This window comes from Manis javanica, chromosome 9, assembly GCF_040802235.1.
Source record: "Manis javanica isolate MJ-LG chromosome 9, MJ_LKY, whole genome shotgun sequence".
NCBI classification, from domain to species: Eukaryota; Metazoa; Chordata; class Mammalia; order Pholidota; family Manidae; genus Manis; species Manis javanica.
In genome coordinates, this window is record NC_133164.1 from 60,416,768 (window position 1) to 60,437,534 (window position 20,767).

The following is a 20,767-nucleotide window of genomic DNA, read 5'->3' on the forward strand; positions in this document are numbered from 1 at the left end:
TTGTAGCAGTAGAATGTGTTTTCATTAAATGCTGGATTTCAGACTTTATCTGAAAAGTTTGTGCACAGATAGTGCTGGTGGGTTGTGTTCTATTTGGCTTCAGCAGAGAATACTTAGCTCCTTTTTACATTCTGGTAAGTCAGTGCGTCTTACCAGGGTGGCTGTGCTGTGAACAATAGTCCTTCCAGTTACCCTAAAATTTCCCTAGTAGACTAGACCATGTCCTTCTCTAGAGGCTCGGAGGGTAGGTGGGCAAAGTGGGGACAGTTTATGTTGTTACAAATGTGGGGTTTTTAATTCATTACTAATTATTAAGTGCCTTAACTATTTAAGAGTGTTGAGTAACTTAAGTATTAAAACACCTTGACCAGTGTTTTAGAACTGCAGCTCACAGCTCTTCACAACTCACTGGCAGATATGAAATCATTTTAGTAGATCACAAGCAGTGCTAAAAAAGTGATCTGTAATAGAAAAGGTAGAATGTTGTTCACTTAGTAAGGCTAAGTGTTGTTTTTAGAAACTTAAAAAAAGTTATATATGTGATACAGATATTTAATAATCTCAGCATATTTGATATATGTGCAATGCAATATACATATATGCATACATAGGTATGTATGTACACACACATATATTGCATTAAAATGTTTGAAAGTACAAAATGACTAATATAATGGAAGAATTACAGAGGAACTGTTAAACCATAAGTCTGTGTAATTTAATGGAAGAGAAAGACCAAGCATAGATGTTTAATATTGGTGCAGTTTACGAAAACAACAAGGAAATATGTCATTTTGCTCTTCAGAGATGTTGGCAAATAGGGTATTATGATTTTTAAACCGTTGTAGTTCCTATAGAGCTACCATAATACCATCAATATATTTAAATAGTTAGAATCCAATGATGTATACTCAACACTACCATAATTTTGAACTAATTTGATTTTTCACTGCTGATCTAGACCATCTTCTGTATCTGTGGTGGTATCATGGTAATTGCTCAGCATCTATGTGTAAGTAAAGGATTGAAAGGCATCCTTTGAGCCCATAAAATGCTTGTTTCCAGGTTCCCACAGGAGGCTTGGTGCAGACTCTCAATTACTTAGACTGTGGAATGAAGGTCTGAGCTGTCCATGAAGGCTGAAGAGTGTGGTTTCTGCCTCTTCTTAACCTTCTTTCTCTTCCTGTGTCTTCAGCATCTGGCACAGGGCTTAGTATGTTTAGCATCTTATAAATCCTTGTTGAATGAATGTATGACCGTTTCAGTAGATCCTCATTTCTCTTTGAGTAAAAGCCAAGTTCATACAATTGCTTCTAAGCCCTTGGGAGCCCCATGGCCTCACTGACTTTGTCTCCTAATAATTTAGCCCTCCTTCACTCTCCAGCCATCCCGCTTCCTGTTCCTTAACCTCTCCCTGGAACACCCTTCCTCAGACACCCATGTGTCCACTCCCTTGCCTCTGTCTGGTCTTGGCTCAGAGGCCACCTTCTCAGCGAGCCTTCTGCAACACTGTGTCCCTGGGCCCTGCACTGGTGGTCCTCCACCGTGTTCTGCTTCGCCTCTCCACACAGCTCTCCTCCACACAGCAAAGTACTACATCTACCCATTGACATTACTATTTGTTCACTCTTGTTCTGCTAACTGATGTCCTTCAGCACCTGGAATCACGTCTGGCACTTAGCGGGCGCTCATACAGCCTGCTGGCAGATTGCATGTTTGGGTGAGTTCAAGTGTGGATTTTGACATACTTGAGTTTCTTCTTTCCATCTCACATGACATGGTGACGTCTCTGGTCTCTTCCTGGCATTTAATTTTTGTTCCCTCATAGTACCAGGGATTCAGCACATGGAAATAGCTCTCTGTGGAGAGTTGGGTTTATATTTAAAGTTAAACATTAATAGAGATCAATAAAACATTGATAATTTTTATCTCTGGCTGACGAAAACCAGTTGTGATGTTTTACACACAGCACAGACTATGTTTGTCTTGTTTCTCATATTGAATATTTTTAGGGAAATAACACCTTAGGTCCTTTTTATTTTCTGATAGTATATTGTAGGAATTTGGGACATAATGGGTCTTCAAAAATATTGCTGCTTCACCTGCCTGGGACTGTGTCTGCCACGGCTCTTGAAGAGTCCTGGCTGTGGCCTGACGCTGTGTTAGTCTCTGGTGGTCAGGGCTCTGGTCTGCCAGCATGGTTCCATGCCATCTGTGTTCGTCACTGCCTGTGGAGTGTTCACAGAAATAACTGAAAGGGTCTGGAAGAGTCTGCTTGCTGGTGAATGACTTGTTGCTCTTTCCAGTGGCATAATCAAGTCTGGATTTGAAGATAATATTAGGGCAAAAATACACCTTAGTTTTCAAAGGAATTCCCAAAAACAAAGCATATTCATTTTTTGATACCTAAGCTGTTTTACTTCATATGACAGCCATTTGTTTTGATTCCTATATGGATCTGCTTGGAAGGTAGAATAGGGTTCGAATCCTAGCTTTGCCTCTTAATAGTGGTGTAACTCTGGACACACCACCTAAATTCTATAGACTCTGTTTTTTAATTTTTCATTTATGTTTTCTAATTTCTCTAGAAATCTGTCAACTGAGAATACTAATAACATCCATACAAGATTGCTCTGAGGATTAAATGATATAACATACATAAAGAGCCAAGCTGGGCACTGAGCAAATATATGTTAACTTTATTGTTCTTACTATTAATGAATGACCAAGTTGCCTGAGTATCTTTATCTGTTTGATTTCTTATGGTTATAATTAAGTAAGTGGGGAAACAGGAGGTCTAAAAGAGCAGAGAGCAGAACGCTTGGGCCAGGGCTTGGAATCCTGGGTGTGCAGGCTGTGTCTTGAAGTGGCTAGCTTGCTGACAGGCTTGTTGAGGCCCCAGGGCCCAGTGCTGTGTGGTAGGATAGGAGGATCATTAGGATGTTTATAAGGCCAGTGGCAACTGCTCTGTCTTATGAGGTGGGCTCTGTGATGAGTGGATGCCAATGGTTGAGCTAGTGTTCTGGTGGTGGAGGCAAGATGCCAGGTCTGTGCCTCCTGGTACTTGACCCACCTGTCTCACTAGGTCAACAGCCTGCACTGCTGTGCTCCTTAATTTCTTCCTCACACCAGAGGATGGTGCTTGAGCTCTTCAAGTGTGAGAGCTTGTAAGATGTAAAAATGGGCATTTGCCTCCAGTCTTCTGAGGCTGCAATTCTGGGGAATGCCAGATATGGTAATACATGTATGGTTGGGGGGTGGGGTGGGGAAGGTAGTAGGTTGTGTAAGAAACAGAAAATATGAGACCTAACCTCAAGGACTGGTATTCTTGTGGGGGAGTCCTAAGTAAGCCTGAGAGTGGGAATGTGCAGATGGCCTGGAATGGTGTGGAAAGTGAATGAGGAGGCCTGCAGAAAGTGGGGTAATCCGGAGGTCTTTTGGGAAGAGGTCCTTCTAGAATGAGTCAAATGTATTAGTAGCCAGTTTTCTCGATCAGAAGCAATGTTGCTCATTATATCGTTTAACTATAGTAATATTCACCGTAAAATATTAAGGTACCTACTGTCTCTTAACTCTCTGCAATGACCTGCAAGAGAGAGACCCTGAAGTGCCCATGGTGGAGCTGGATTTGAACCAGGGCAGGGCTCTTTAACACTGTCCAGTGGATATGCTCGTGGAGTTCTTGCCATGCCAACTGACTGCCCTTTCGGCTTGTAACAGATAAGGTAACATCCCCATTTGGATGTGTGCTGCTGTGCTTTAAAGACTGTAGTTTGACACTGAGAACCCCTTCCAGGATGCATGGGAAAGGAGACCGTCCTGCTTGCTTAAGCAAAAAAGAATCTTGATGTCTTCCAATCACTGTCAGGTTTTTTCATTCCTTTCAAGTACTTTGTGGTCTTTGTGGAGGTGTTGTTCTTTGTCTTTCACTCTTTAAGTTTGCAATAACTAGGAAATGATTCACTGTTGGACTTGAATGTCACTTAACAGAAATCCTCTTTCTCCTTGTTTCCTTAAGGCACTCTTTCTAGGTCTGTAAAATAGTTTTTCCCTTTATACTTTGAAACATTACTTCCTCTTAGGATCCCTGAAGCATCCCATATTAATGATCATCAAGTCCTTTAGCGTGCAGATACGCATGCCTGTTGTGAAACTGTGTGTCTGTGTGTGCCCCTGGGTTTGTGCGCATGTGTATGTGTGCGCGCCCTGGGGGCTGCGTAGCCTTCTCGGGAGGACTGCAGCTACCAGGTTCACTGTTGTGCTGTCCGTGGTGTAGCATTGCCTGAGGGCGTGCTGTCCGTGGTGTAGCATTGCCTGAGGGCGGTCTTGACCCAGTTTCCTTGGAGATGTTTCTGGCCTTTATAAAGCTTAGGCGATGGGGCTTCTGACTTAGCAAGCTGGAGAACTCAAGCCAGAACACGGGGGAGAGAAAACTTGTCTCTTCTTTAGCTTTAGGCAGAAGGACTTTCTGCTTTGACGGAGATTTTTCTTGGTTGACAGGCGAGGTAGGGTGGGAGGGCTGTGGCCTGGGGACTTTGAAGGTCTGTTGGCCTCCGTTGCCCTGTCGGCACAGATGTGGGAGGCCTTGTGGGAGCCGCGTGGACTGCCATCGTCTGCTGGACGCCTCCCCCACCCGCCAGGGGCTTTGAAGAGGCCCCTTCTCCAGCCCTCTGTTCTCCAGAAGATATGATCTGCCGCTGCAGCCCTTACTGTGCTGTTCTTTTTCCTGGCAGCGGACTGGAACGGTTTAACTGTTGCACCTGCTTTGAGGAGGTCCTTCGTTTCTATTTTGCAAACAAAACTCTTCTAGAAGGAAGCCAGACAGTGGACAGACTGCGCGTGTCTTCAAGATCCCTCTCCTTATCCCGGTGGGCTTTAGTGTCCCCTGGGAGTTGGCCAGAGCTGCCATCTCTCTGTGTATAACTCGATTTTGAAAGGCAGTGATGAAATGGTTGCTGATGCCTTAAGAAACAACTTGTCAAACTCCGGGTTGCGGCCAGGTGGCTGCAGCGGCTGCATGCGGCCACTCTGCCCATGCCCATCAGCTTTACAGAGGGTGGTTTGCATTTCCCCCTGGGCTCTGCAGGGAGTGCCCCCTGGTGGGGTGGGGGGACCCTTCCCCAGACCCAGCTCAGCTCTCACTAGCTGAGCAGCAGATCGTTTTTGTGTTGGGCATTTGGGCCACAAAGACAAACCTCTGGTCAGTATCTTCTTACTGACTCAGGCATCAGTTCACTTGGAAGTGATTCAGCCCCAGGAAAGAAAATTATAAAACAAAACTGCGGCATTTATAGGTTGGATGAAGGCACACATGCGTCTTAACATCTGTGAACATATACCCACAAAATATCTATGTGTGTTACTGCCTCTGCGGTGAGAGTGTCGGGGTCCATCCTTAGGAAACTGCCTCAACTTCTCTGAAAAATTGATGTGAAGTAATAATAGTTCTGGGATGGAAACCTCTGTCTTCTAGTTTCCTTAGTCTTTTTCCATAACACTAAAATATATTACCTGCTGCTTTGTGTTTTTTCCTGCCTCAACGTATAACTTCCAGGAAAGAGATCTCCTCCTGTCTCCAGGTGTCCTTGTGTTAAATGGCTGCCCTTCACAGGACCCAGTCACCTGCTGGAGCCAGTTCTATTTCAGAGAAAACGAGGACGCATGCCACCAGGTTTCTTTCTCAACCTTTGTATCAGAATAAATGTCTTCCTTTATCTAAAAAAGAGAGAATGTTGGGAAGGTAAAGAATAAATATGTTTCCCTTGTGAGTTCCAGTCTTCTGCCACTTGTGTATCCCCTTGGTACAAGGGGGACCTTGCTGCATGTTACTTTTCAGGAATACACTCTGCCTCTCACCAGCTTATGGTTCCCAAACTGCAGCCACTGAACCTACAGTGCTGTGTCAGCTGCGGAAATGTGTCAGGGCCATGGCATTCAGGAGATGGCTTGGGGCCAGTGAGATCATCCCATCCCCACAGGACCCACTTTATCACTTTGGAAGCCATCTATGAATTCCTCAAATACTTAGAACAGCGGGGTGTGGTATGTATGTGAGGAACTCTGCCAGCATCTTCTGTGAGTGCCTATACTTGCTAATTCTCTCCAGTATCTTGCTCTTGAGTGAATCCTTCCTAGGAAGTCTTAATTTCCTTTGTGCGGTCATGATGTGAATGTGCTGTCTTCTTTCTTTGAAGCACTGGGTTTTGTGTTGACCTGTGTTACAAGATTATGGAAAAGGCGTGCACTTACTGAAGGTAGAGGGAGCTAGGTGGGGGCTATGTCTGGGTCTTCTTCTTGTACTATGGGATGGGTCAGCTCAGTGACCCCTCCAGTTCCCTGTTATGGGTCATTGGCTAATTTTACACATAGAGATGGGCCCAAGAGAGTTGACATTTTGCTGAGAAGAGGTGAGTTTATTGAAATTCTCTGCCTGTGTGTCATGGAACTGGTGTTTTTAGTTTTTTTTGGCTTCAGTGTGAGAACTCTGCTGTATGAGAGGCCAAGTACCAGGGGATAAACCGTGAAGAGAATGTTCAGGTTTCTTGAGTGATTTATGAGGGAGTGGGAATATATAATAAGATCCTGAATATAGATTTCAAGAGGGTATGATAGGTTTCTATAATGAATGAAGGTTTTTATTTTATATTTTCTTAAGTAATTTGACTGATTTGAATGTTTTAAAATATCTCTTTTACTAAACCAGTCCTTTCAAAATCTAAAATAGACAAAACTTTAGTCATATTCTTTGTAATAAAAAACAATAATTTATCTCCTAAGTGTAGCAGAAACTGAATGTATTTTTGTATTCAACTTTTAAACAGAGCTTAAATGAAATCTTGCCTAGATTTCAACCAAGAATTTGGTTGAAATGAAATACTGATACAAATGGAAAATTAAAAACAAGCCACAGATTCTTAATTTGGAAAATTTCTTAGGGGATTTTTTGTTTTTAACCTTCAGCTGTTAGATAGCTAAATGCCAGAGAAGTGGCAAGGATATTTGGCAAAAGTAGTAACTACTGAGCAGCATTTCTAAACACTGACTCTGGGTCATAGATAAAATGAAATAACCATTACTGGAGAAATTGTGTATTCGTTATTTGAGGGGTTAGAGCATGAGGCTAAGTGTCTTTCACCTAGTTTTAAATTAATTTTGAGGCTCTGTTGCTTTGGCCTTACTGTAGTAACTAGAGATTGATAAATCATAACTCTTAATTTGTCTCCTTTTAAAAATACATTAAAGGCCTTTCATATGCCACATACTCTTCAGGGTCTTGGGGATGTCAGGGTGAAGGTGATGTGGTTCTTGCCTACAAGGAGCTCATTGTCAAGTTGGAGAAATGAATTTTCTCTTGTGGATTGATCAGGCAGGTAGGGAGGGTTATTCTGATGTATCAGTTATGTACACATTTAATATATACATATGTATTTTATATACTCCCACATTTAATTAATCACTAAATTAAATTTATATTGAATGATGTATAACAAATTACCATAAATTTAGTAGTTTAAACCAAGTACCACATATTATCTCACATTTCTATGGGTTGTGAGTCTGGGAATGGCTTAGCCGGTTCTCTGCTCAGGATTTTAGAAGGCTGCAAATCAAGGTGTTGGCCTGGCTGTGTTCTCATCTGGAGGTATGAGTGGGGAAGAAGCTCATTCAAGTTGTTGCTGGAATTCATTTCCCTGCAGCTGTAGGACTGATGTTCCTGTTTCTTTGCTGGCTGTCAGCAGAGGGCTGTTCTCAGTGGCCCCTGCAGTTAGTCCTTGCCATGGTGGTCCCCTCAAAGGCCCTGTCATAAATGACATGGCAGCTCACTTCTTCAGAGCCAGAAAAGGAGTCTTGTCACTCTCTAGTTTGCTGAGATGGAGTCTTACATAGCATAACCTGCTCAAGGGAGTGACATCTCATTACTCTTGCCATATTCTCATAGTTAGAAGGAAGGCATGGGTTCTGCCTACACTCAGGAAGAAGGATTATATTCATAAAATTGTGACCTGGGGAGGCAGAGTCAAGATGGCAGCGTGAGTAGTTCAGTGGAAATCTCCTCCCAAAAACATACATATTTATGAAAATACAATAAATACAACTATTCCTAAAAGAGACATCAGTGGATACAGTACAACAGCCAGGATACATCTACATCTGCGAGAACTCAACATCACACTAAGGGGGTAAGATACAAGCCGCGGCCAGACAGGACCCAAATGCTCTCCCACCCCAGAACCCAGCGGGAAGAAAGGAGTCAGAATGGGGAGGGAGTGAAAGCCCAGGACTGCTAAACAACCAGCTCTAGAAATCCACACCCAGAGCACAGACACAAGGTGCACAGGGTGCTGGATATTAGAGAAATGGAAAAGCAAAACCTGCGGGCAGGTCCCAGCAACTGATGCCCCTGAGACAAAAGAAAAGCGAGTGCTTTCTGCAAGTCTTAAAGAGACAGGGACCCCACAGCTGGACGAAGTCATCCTGGCACACTTGGCCAGCAGCTGGGAATCCCAGGGAACTTTAGGCGCCCTAACTCCCTGGGCAGCAGCGCAGCTCTGAAGCCCCTCACAGCACTAAGCAGCCCTCCAGTCGTTCCCGCAACTGGCGGGGACCCCGACACACCGGCCCAGTAATGGGAGAGTGGAGCGTGCGCTGGGGGCGGCGGCACCAGAGGGGACCGGGAGTGGCCGGGGCGAGCCCTCTGTGGTGACTACTGAGCAGCCTGGGAGTGGCCCACGCGTGCTGGTGGCAACGGTGCCAGAGGGGCCCAGGAGAGGCCTGCGTGAGCCCGCGGCGGCGGTGACCGAGTGGCTCGGGAGTGGCCTGCATGTGCCAGCGGCAGCGGCACGTGCCAGTGGAACAGCGGGCATGGGAGAGGTCTGCGTGCACCTGCAGCGGTGCCAGAGGGAGCAGCTGTTCTCCCAGCAGCCGATTGGAATCCCAGCCTGACGCACAGCCACCTGGGCCAGACCCAAAGGCTGCTGATGGCACAGAACTGCCTGGCAGGGGTGCTGCTATCGCAGAGGAGCGCCGCTGGCATACCTGCCACTCCCCGCAGGGCTCTACACTGCTCTGATGGAGACCCTGCCCACAGCAGCTTAGGGGATTAACCCAGTGGCTGCTCCAGGAGTGCAGGTAACTGATACAGGCAGTGGAGAAGGGCAAGGCATCCAGCAAGCAGGAAAGGACTTTCTCCTCCCAGCTGACACACCTGTAACCTGCCTACAGCCACCACTATCATCATGAAAAGGCAGAAAAATTGACTCCAGTCCAAAAGAGTCCAGACAACCCCTGAGAGAGGATCTGCAGAGACAGACCTAACCAGTCTCCCTGAAAAAGAATTCAAAATAAAAATCATAAACATGCTGATGGATCTGCAGAGAAATATGCAAGAGCTAAAGGAGCAAGTACAGAGGGAGACTACAGAAATTAAACAATCTCTGGAAGGACTTAAAAGCAGGATGGATGGGATGCAAGAGGCCATTAATGGACTAGAAACCAGAGAACAGGAATGCACAGAAGCTGATGCAGAGAGAGATAAAAGGATCTGCAGAATGAAACAATATTAAGAGAACTGTGTGACCAAACCAAAAGGAACAATATCCACATTATAGGGGTACCAGAAGAAGAGAGAGAAAAAGGGATAGAAAGTGTCTTTGAAGAAATAATTGCTGAGGACTTACCCAAACTGGAGGAGGAAATAGTCTCTCAGACCATGGAGGCCCACAGAACTACCAACAGAAGGGACCCAAAGAGGACAACACCAAAACACATAATAATTAAAATGGCAAAGATCAAGGACAAGGACACACTACTAAAGGAACCAGAGAGAAAAAAAAGGTCACCTACAAAGGAAAACCCATCAGGCTATCATTAGACTTCTCAACAGAAACCTTACAGGCCAGAAGAGAATGGCATGATATATTTAATGCAATGAAACAGAAGGGCCTTAAACCAAGGATACTGTATCCAACATGATTATCATTTAAATATGCAGGAGGGATTAAACAATTCCCAGACAAGCAAAAGTTGAGGGAATTTGCCTCTCACAAACCACCTCTACAGGGCATTTTACAGGGACTGCTCTAGATGGGGGTACTCCTAAATAGAGCACAGAACAAAACACCCAACATATGAACAATGGAGGAGGAGGAATAAGAAGGGAGAGAAAAATGAATCATCAGACTGTATTTATAATAGCTCAATAAGCGATTTAAATTAGGCAGTAAGGTAGTAAAGAAGTTAACCTTGAACCTTTGGTAACCACAAACTTAAAGCCTGCAATGGCAATAAGTACATATCTTTCAAAAATCATCCTTAATGTAAATGGACTGAATGCACCAATCAAAAGACACAGAGTAATAGAATGGATAAAAAAGCAAGATCCATCTATATGCTGCTTAAAAGAGACTCACCTCAAACCCAAAGACATACACAGACTAAAAGCCAAGGGATGGAAAAAGATATTTCATGCAAACAACAAGGAGAAAAAAGCAGGTGTTGCAGTACTTGTATCAGACAAAATAGACTTCAAAACAAAGAAAGTAATGAGATAAAGAAGGACATTACATAATGATAAAGGGCTTAGTCCAACATGAGGATATAACCATTATAAACATATATGCACCCAATACAGGAGCACCAACATATGTGAAACAAATACTAACAGAATTAAAGGAGAAAATAGAATGCAATACATTCATTGTGGGAGATTTCAGCACACCATTCACTCCAAAGGACAGATCCACCAGACAGAAAATAAGCAAGGACACAGAGGCACTGAACAACACACTAGAACAGATGGACCTCATAGACATCTATAGAACTCTACATCCAAAAGCAACAGAATACACATTCTTCTCAAGTGTACATGGAACATTCTTCAGAATAGTCCACATACTAGGCCACAAAAAGAGCCTCAGTAAATTCCAAAAGATTGAAATCCTAACAACCAACTTTTCAGACCACAAAGGTATAGAACTAGAAATAAACTGTACAAAGAAAGCGAAAAGGCTCAGAAACACATGGAGGCTTAACAACATGCTCCTAAATAATTAATGGTCAATGACCAAATTAAAATGGAGATCCAGCAATATATGGAAAGAAATGACAACACCAACACAAAGGCCCAACTTCTGTGGGACGCAGCGAAAGCAGTCTTAAGACGAAAGTATATAGCAATCCAGGCATATTTAAAGAAGGAAGAACAATCCCAAATGAATAGTCTAATGTCACAATTATCGAAATTGGAAAAAGAAAAACAAAGGAGGCCTAAGGTCAGCAGAAGGAGGGAGATAATAAAGATCAGAGAAGAAATAAATAAAATTGAGAAGAATAAAACAATAGAAAAAATCAGTGAAACCAAGAGCTGGTTCTTCAAGAAAATAAACAAAATAGATAAGCCTCTAGCCAGAGTTATTAAGAGAAAAAGAGAATCAATACACATCAACAGAATCAGAAATGGGAAAGTAAAACTCATGACAGACCCCACAGAAATACAAAGAATTATTAGAGAATACTATGAAAACCTATATGCTAACAAGCTGGAAAACCTAGGAGAAATGGAAAACTTCCTAGAAAAATACAACCTTCCAAGACTGACCCAGAAAGAAACAGAAAATCTAAACAGAACAATTACCAGCAATGAAATTGAAGCGGTAATCAAAAAACTACCCAAGAACAAAACCCCAGGGCCAGACGGATTTACCTCGGAATTTTATCAGACATACAGAGAAGACATAACACCCATGCTCCTTAAAGGTTTCCATAAAATAGAAGAGGAAGGAATACTCCAAAACTCATTCTATGAAGCCAACATCACCCTAATACCAAAACCAGGCAAAGACCCCACCAAAAAAGAAAACTACAGACCAATAACCCTGATGAACGTAGATGCAAAAATACTCAACAAAATATTAGCAAACCGAGTTCAAAAATATATCAAAAGGATCATACACCATGACCAAGTGGGATTCATCCCAGGGATGCAAGGATGGTACAACATTTGAAAATCCATCAACATCATCCACCACATCAACAAAAAGAAGGACAAAATCCACATGATCATCTCCATAGATGCTGAAAAAGCATTCGACAAAATTCAACATCCATTCATGATAAAAACTCTTGACAAAATTGGCAAAGAGGGCAAGTACCTCAACATAATAAAGGCCATATATGATAAACCCACAGCTAACATCGAACAGTGAGAGGCTGAAAGCTTTTCCTCTGAGATTGGGAACAAGACAGGGATGCTCACTCTCCCCACTGTTATTCAACATAGTACTGGAGGTCCTAGCCACGGCAATGAGATAAAACAAAGATATACAAGGAATCCAGATTGGTAAAGAAGAAGTCAAACTGTCACTATTTGCAGATGACATGATATTGTACATAAAAAACCCTAAAGACTCCATTCCAAAACTACTAGAACTAATATCGGAATTCAGCAAAGTTGCAGGACACAAAATTAAGACACAGAAATCTGTGGCTTTCCTATACAATAACAATGAACCAATAGAAAGAGAAATCAGGAAAACAATTCCATTCACCATAGCATCAAAAAGAATAAAATACCTAGGAATAAACCTAACCAAGAATGTGAAAGACCTATACCCTGAAAAGTGTAAGACACTCTTAAGAGAAATTAAAGAGGTCACTAACAAATTTAAACTCATCCCATGCTCTTGGCTGGGAAGAATTAATATTGTCAAAATGGCCATCCTGCCCAAAGCAATATACAGATTTGATGCAATCCCTATCAAATTACCAACAGCATTCTTCAATGAACTGGAACAAGTAGTTCAAAAATTCATATGGAAACACCAAAGACCCTGAATTGCCAAAGCAATCCTGAGAAGGAAGAATAAAGTGGGGGGGATCTTGTTCCCCAACTTCAAGCTCTACTACAAAGCCACAGTAATCAATCCAGTTTGGTACTGGCACAAGAACAGAGCCACAAAACAGTGGAACAGAATAGAGACACCAAACATTAACCCAAACATATATGGTCAATTAATATATGATCAAGGAGCCATGGACATACAATGGGGAAATGACAGTGTCTTCAACAGTTTGTGCTGGCAAAACTGGACAGCTACATGTAAGAGAATGAAACTAGATCACTGTCTAACCCCATACACAAAAGTAAATTCAAAATCGATCAAAGACCTGAATGTAAGTCATGAAACCATAAAACTCTTAGAAAAAAACATAGGCAAAAATCTCTTCAACATAAACATGAGTGACCTCTTCATGAACATATCTCCCTAGGAAAGAGAAACAGAAGCAAAAATGAACAGGTGGGACTATATCAAGCTGAATAGCTTCTGTACAGCAAAGGACACCATCAATAGAACAAAAAGGTATCCTACAGTATGGGAGAATATATTCATAAGTGACAGATCTGATAAAGGGTTGACTTCCAAAATATATAAAGAGCTCACACACCTCAACAAACAAAAAACAAATAATCCAATTAAAAAATGGGTAGAGGAGCTGAACAGACAGTTCACCAAGGAAGAAATTCAGATGGCCAACAGACACATGAAAATATGCTCCACATTGCTTGTCATCAGAGAAATGCAAATTAAAACCACAATGAGATATCACCTCCCACCAGTAAGGATCGCCATCATCAAAAGGACAAATAACAACAAATTTTGGTGAGGTTGTGGAGAAAGGGGAACCCTCCTACACTGCTGGTGGGAATGTAAACTAGTTCAACCATTGTGGAAAGAAGTATGGAGGTTCCTCAGAATGCTCAAAATAGAAATACCATTTGACCCAGTAATTCCACTTCTAGGAATTTCCCCTAAGAATGCAGCAGCCCAGTTTGAAAAAGACAGATGCACCCCTCTGTTTATCACAGCACTATTTACAATAGCCAAGAAATGGAAGCAACCTAAGTGTCCATCAGTAGATGATTGGATAAAGAAGATGTGGTACATATACACAATGAAATATTATTCAGCCATAAGAAGAAAAGAAATCCTACCATTTGCAACAACATGGATGGAGCTAGAGGGTATTATGCTCAGTGAAATAACCCAGGCGGACAAAGACACGTACCAAATGATTTCACTCATCTGTGGAGTATAAGAGCAAAGAAAAACTGAAGGAACAAAACAGCAGCAGAATCATAGAACCCACGAATGGACTAACAGTTACCAAAGGGAAAGGGACTGGGGAGGATGGGGGGGAAGGGAGGGATAAGGGCGGGAAAAAGAAAGAGGGCATTACAATTAGCATGTATAATGTGGTGGGGGTACAGGGTGGGCTCTACAACACAGAGAAGACAAGTAGTGATTTTACAGCATCTTACTACACTGATGGACAGTGACTGTGAAGGGGTATGTGGGGGCGACTTGGTGAAGGGGGGAGCCTAGTAAACATAATGGTCTTCATGTAATTGTAGATTAATGATATAAAAAAAAAAAGTGTGACCCACCGGAGGGTCACCTTAGAATTCTGCCCACCACAGTACATTCCTGGTTGTTCCACTGACTTCTCTTGCCATGAAATTTGAGCATTTGAATCCTAGAAAGATTGATGAGAACAGTCCCAGTTGAGGAATAAAAACTATCATCTGGAAAATCAGAAGTGAACTGTTTTCTTCTCTGAGTAGATGGATAACAGGAGGAGAAAGTAATATTGATAGTAAGGAGTTACATAAAAACAGTGAGGTGTTTGGCCCAGGTATTTTGGGTTCTTCTCTGCAAGACTCTCAGAGGAGCTAGATGCATTATTTTATTTGATGTCTAAGCATTGGCTGATCACTCAGGAGTGACATATGGCAGGAATATGCTTTGAGGGGCATGTCTCCTGGAGAGTGCACTGCAGCACACAAGCTACACAGATGGTGGCTCATTCAACCTTGGACAGGAGTGTAATCCTACACATTGGCTGGCGGGTGCTGAGAGATGCTGGTGGTATCTGAGGCCGAGCTCACCTGACATATGAGTTTACCTGAAATGCCTTTGTAAGATATGAGGCAGTCACCCGGTGTTCCCTGGAATGGCGTGGTGCACACAGTATGCTCATTAAGTTGGGATGATGCTGGTGGTAGATTGTGTGACCTGGAACTGGACAAGGTCTTGGAGCACCAAATGGGAGGACATTCTACCAATGGGGTTTAGGGCAGCCTGTAGACAGAATCATGGATGTTGCTACCTTAGCTAAGTCCTCACTAAGCAGGGGTTAGTGTTGCTCCCCAAAGTTAGATGTGTATTTCATAGGAGGAAAAAGATGCCACTGGGCCAGCGTCCCTTTCAGCTGAGTATTGGGTAGATCTGTGTGGTCACAAGACAATTTGGATTAAGAAAGAAAATGCTCTTTTCATAGCCATACTTAGGATGCCTTTAATATAAAAAAACAAAACAAAACCCAAATTTAATAAGGACATTGTCCATTATTTGTTTGGCCCCTTACTGGTGGAAAAGGTCCAGGGATTCGGAGGAACAACTGTTTCTCCTTTGCTTGGGTGATGAGAACTCAGTTCCCTGTGGCTGCTACAGAGCTGACCCCAGTTCAGTCACATCCCTTACCCCAGATTTTTTGCTATAATTCTCTCTTCCTTTTTTTTATTATTTGATGGTTGGCTTTGTATTCTCACTTTATTTAGTCTGGTATTTGTGCCTTTTATTGTGATAGTCCTTAAATATTTTTTGGAACTTGGGGAAGGGGGTGGATAAGAGAAACCAAGAAATGGTTCACTGAAACTTGCTGTCTTTCCTTTCAGCAGTTCAAGCCTTATATTTGTAACACCAGACTGCTGTCTTCTGATTGGACCATTTTCAAGAGCTGACATCAGTTTTTATACAGTTTAAACGGTGAGCAGAACTGAAGACTCTTCTCTTTGATACTGTTTGTGAAGCAGAGCTTGTTACAGCAATACCATTGTGAGATGGTGTTCCTCCCAGGAAAGTCTACGAACTTCTAGGTTCAAAAGCTATCTATTACATGGGACTTTTGTTTTTTGCTTAGTACATGAGTATATTCACAGTGGGCTGTGAATGTATATAAAATACATATTTCTAGATTTACTGAAGAAAATAATCTCATTATTCAACTTGTATTTATTACTGAGCCTGAGTATTTAATGGCCAGATACTTAAAAACATTTAAGATTAGTGAAAAATGGAATTATTTATTTCTCATTGTAAATTCTTTGTTTCCTACTTCATAAAATGGGGATAATAATGGGATTGGCATGAGAAATGGATGAACCACAATACTCAGTAGAGCACCTGAGATAGCACACACTAAAGAAATACCAGGTCCTTTCTCCCCCTCAGCTGTTGTGAAGTGGGCAGATTTCTTCCCCTGTATTGGTAGCACATGTAGCCTTAGTGTGAGGTAGGGGTTGGTCTCCTAATTTACTGTGTTTGGTTTTATGTTTGTGTGCCTGTGTGTTTCTTTTCGGAGGGTGGGCTGTAAATGGCTGGGCCTTGGTGTATCTGGAAATAGAAGCTCAGATGACACCTATGTGTTATGTTCACCTCTGGACATCCTCAGATCCAAAGCCTGATTTGGAGCCAGTCCTGGTGGGGGATAGTTGTTGAAGGTGTCAGGAAGGTACCAGGAGTATTCTGCCTTTCCTCAGCTTGCCCTCTTCCAGCTCTGCCCCTTAAGCATGCCTTTTTCTCTCTCTGTGCCTCAATTTTGTCAACTTTTAAGTAAGCTTAGTGATTCCTGTCCTGATTGCTAGGCTATGGGAAACAATGAAGGAACATGAGAATCTTTAGGAAAGTGAGGCATTCTATTAAATATGAGGTGCACCTTTTTCCTAAATTCTTAATGTGCCTGGCATGACTCAGTTTTTATGCCTAATCTCTTACTAGAATGTAAGCTTTATAAGGGCAAGAATATCCCTCCCTTCCTCCCTTCCACTTACTTTTTCTCTGGTGCTTAAAACAGTGCCTGGTACATAGAGAAGTTCAATAAAACTTTTGTCAAATGAAATGAATTGATGAATATTCCTCCTGGAGGCTCTGACAGAGCATATCCAAGCCTTTTATTTGTGGTTGCTACTGGAAGTAGGTGAGGCAGTTGGAGAATCAGATGGACTTTAATGGGCTTCCTTACTGAGGCACACAGGCCCTTGAATTTACATTTAAAATATAAAAGCTTTTCACAGTTTGGAACCTTCCTAAATTGTAAGTGCTAAGAAGCACACAGTATGTAACAAACAGCACTCTGAGTCAATGTTGGGTGCAATTCCTCTATATTGCTGCATGTGTGTAGTTCATATGTGTTTCTTTCTTGAGTAGACTTTACTACCAGATATCTGAAAACTTGAAGCCCTCTCATAGGATGGGTGGTGAGCATTCAAGGCAATCACTCAGGCTGTGTGTCTTTCAGATGTTTAGTGACTGAGGAAATACTTCTCATTCCTGTGATTCCTTATTACTGACAAGATCCCTTATCTTCTTTTGCTTGCTGAGCATTGATGAGTTGTGCTACTTTTCATCCATAGTCTGTGCTATTTTTCTTCCATATTGTGGCACACCCATCACCAGGTTGAAGTCGGCAGTGGCATCTCCCATGTCTTGGGACCAAAGGGAGTTTGGAGGAATGCTGGGCCTTTTGTCATCTCAGACACAGGCAGCTTTGACCACCTTTGAACACTAGTAGTACTGTCTTAGTAGAATTTTACTGGGTAATCAAACACACTGACTGTATCCCTAAGGACTGAGCAGTTTGATTCACAAAATTTTGATGGAAGTAAAGTAATTCTTGCAAATTGTATAAGTACTCAATTTTTCCCATATGTGGGCTTAACCTCATCCAATAGCTATTTCAAGCAATTTTCAAAATTGGTAATAGAAAACATTTTCTTGACTATGTTATGTATGTGGATTTTAATTAAATACAGAGCCATATTACTCCCTCTGAACATCAGAGCGGTTCAAGAACAGGTCCCTGTCTTCAGAACTTGTATGTCACTAGGTGTTTCTCAGGTCATTTTCAAGCATATACTTAGATTCTGAGGTGTTGTAAGAACTTTTGCACCTCTAAAATAGGTTGTTTCAGCTGACTGTCCTGGAATTTATATTTGCTCTGTTACTTGTAAAATTCTGCCCCTTAAAACTCACAGCTGGACCCTGAGAATTCTTAAGTGCTGATAAGATGGACAGGTGGCATTACCACTCTGTCTGCCTGGTTGGGAAGGCCCAAGGAGGTCTGGATTTTCGCATTAACTGCAGAATGTGCCTGTCTTAATGTACAGTAGATTCCTTTGGACTTGGTTTTAAATAGGGTTAGATTCCCATGCTAGGGTTATTATTAAGTGTATTTTAAGTTTTTGACCTCTTTCATAAATCGAGACAGATGTTTCTTTGCCATATCATATTTGTAAAGTGTAGTCAGAAACACAGCCTTTAGCTGAAACTCTGTCCTTTCCACTTTTTTTTACTTTGTTACTTTGGCAAGTACTCAACTCTCTGAATCTCAGATTTTCTTATCTTCAAATGGTATATTTATCTTGTGAAATTATTGTGAAACTGTCTAATTCAGCATTTGGTGTACACTAGGAGTTCAATGAAATATCAGTCATTATTCTCCATCCAGATACTAGCTCTTCCCCAAAGACCTTGTGCTGGCAGGATCAGAGGGAGAGCGAGCAGAAGCAGCATGGGTCTCGTCTCGTTCAGGACAAAGGGGGTCTGCTGAGGAAGCTCATGAGGCATTTTGCAAAAGTGAGCTGAGGTGGAGTTCTGGTGTTGATCACCTGCCTCTGGGATGTAGGTGAAGAACCATTTTCTCACCTCTTCATGACGGCATGAAACCTCAGACTTAGATCTGGTTGGCTTTCAGCCCAGATGAGAAAGGTTCAGATGGGGAAAATCCTACCTCTCTTTTGGGATCCTTGAGGAACCTTAAGGGATCTGAAGTGAATGGTGAAGGCCAGGTTGCCATATGAAAGTCTGACAGCCTGAGACCTGTGGTCCCCGTGGGGAGATGCTCCAGCAATTAAAAAATAACCTTAATAGATGATGTATCTCTGACCTGAACTTCCTGTCTTTTTGTTAAATTTAAACTTTAAAGATAACTCAAAGAGGATTGGTAGTGCTGGGAGAAATGTTACCTTAGTATGTAGGTAAATAAAGTAATGCTTATTTTTTTCACTTCTGTCTTTGGCACTGTACAATAAAGTAGATGAAAATATGATCAAACAAACATTAAGAGTTGTGGTGTAAATGAGCACCATGTGCTGGGGGTTTCCTAACTTGAAGGAGGATTTAAACTCTGCATCTGTGTAAGTGAGGTGAGGATTGTTCAGAGGCCGCATGGAGACTTCCTTTCTGCGTGAGAAGCCAGGTGGCAGTGGGTTGCTCTCTGACCCCCAGGTTGTCCTCGGGGAAGTGGCGCCAAGGTTCCCATCGAAAGGGGTCCTGGGGCAGGTCCCACACAGACTAGCTCTGAGTTCCAAAAGAGTTTCTGGGTTGTCATTCAGGCGCTCTCACCTCCCACCTTCTGTCTCCTCCTCTTCCCTCCCTCCTGCTTACCCCAGGTCTATGCAGCATCAGGGGACAGGGGACTCAGATCTGAGCTCTGTCTCACTACTTTACCCTCATTCTTCAACTTTAGGGTTAAGAGTGGCACTGAGGAAAATCAAAACTCAGCGAGGGCATCAGGGATGCTGTGTGCCATGTTTTAGGAAAAACCAGGAAGGCCAGAAGGCGGGTATACCACTCTTAGAGACTGGAAAGAGAAACTTGTTCCCTCTCTCTTTTCTGTCTGTGGCCTGGGAGCTTGGGACTTTTCTTTGCCTATTTGTTGGATTCTGTCCTAATATTTTTAGACTATATTATCTCTTTAAAGCACACTTTCAGAGTTTATCAGAAAAACACCTTTTTGTTTCTCTTTAAAATCAAACATGATGCCAGTTTTATCAGTCGATGCCTAGCACAGTAGTGTCAAACTGCTAAAAAGCTAACAAAGTTTCCACCTAAAAATTTTGTGGGGGAGGTAAGCGTAGGGGGTGTGGGGAAGAGTTTAAAAATAAACCTTTCAGAAATTCTGGGTTGCTTGGTGGTGTGTGTATTTTTCCATGGTGCAGGAGGTTAGAAATAGCATTGCTTTTTATGGGATTCTCAGCAGTGGCGCAAAAATTTGGCTTTGTGGGCTTGGTCGTTCTGGGTGGAGGAGGCAGCTTCTGCAGCCGGTGGGGGGGCAGTGCCTGGCAGGACGTTCTGGCACCATTTCTGTCTGTCTTCCTGCCTCTTTGACCCCTGCTTGGTGTCACCCGGATGAACAGAATTCAAGTGTAAAATATGCTTATGAAGGTCAAGTTCTCGTTATGACTTGCCTCTGGCAACTGATGCCAGTTGTAACAGACTGAGTCTCAGCAGTCTCCACTAGGTTACATTGGTACATGTGCGAGGGCGGTCACTGGGAGAGGTATGGTGATGTGGGAGGGACTGTCCTTCAAGGTGGCTATGTGTCAGACTGGCTGAACCTCTTGAGCCTATGTGAGATGAGATGACTTCCCCTGAGTGTCTTGATATCAGCAAGTGGATGGGCCACCCCTTCAGAAGTAGTCCTTATGGAACGTTAGTTACATAATTCTTACAAATGGAGGTAGGTTGCCAGTGTTTTCAAATTCAGTGCAGAAAGGAATTGCAAAGCTGTTGAGACCCAGGGCATAACGTGAATTCTTTGAAATTGTGCCTGCTCCTGCAGAGAAAGCCAGGGCTTTGATAGGATTCTCAGTAAAATTTTGACCTCCACAAAGGGTTAAGAGCATTTGCAGTAGGGCATGAGAAAAGAA

At 42.6% G+C, this 20,767-nt stretch overlaps 1 protein-coding gene across 28 annotated transcripts in view; it reads left to right on the top strand.

The window, feature by feature from the left end:
* Positions 1-20,767, top strand: part of LDLRAD4 (low density lipoprotein receptor class A domain containing 4) — a 524,574-nt gene that overhangs the window by 44,747 nt on the left and 459,060 nt on the right. For 21 of the 28 annotated variants that reach the window (XM_073212703.1, XM_073212702.1, XM_073212701.1 and 18 more), the window contains one exon: positions 15,734-15,824. The exons of 4 other annotated variants lie outside the window; for them this stretch is intronic. The gene's annotated coding sequence lies outside the window, so the exon portion shown is untranslated. The remainder of the gene's footprint in view (positions 1-15,733; positions 15,825-20,767) is intronic. 3 more of the 28 variants (XM_073212691.1, XM_037025604.2, XM_073212690.1) reach the window with 1 other exon arrangement.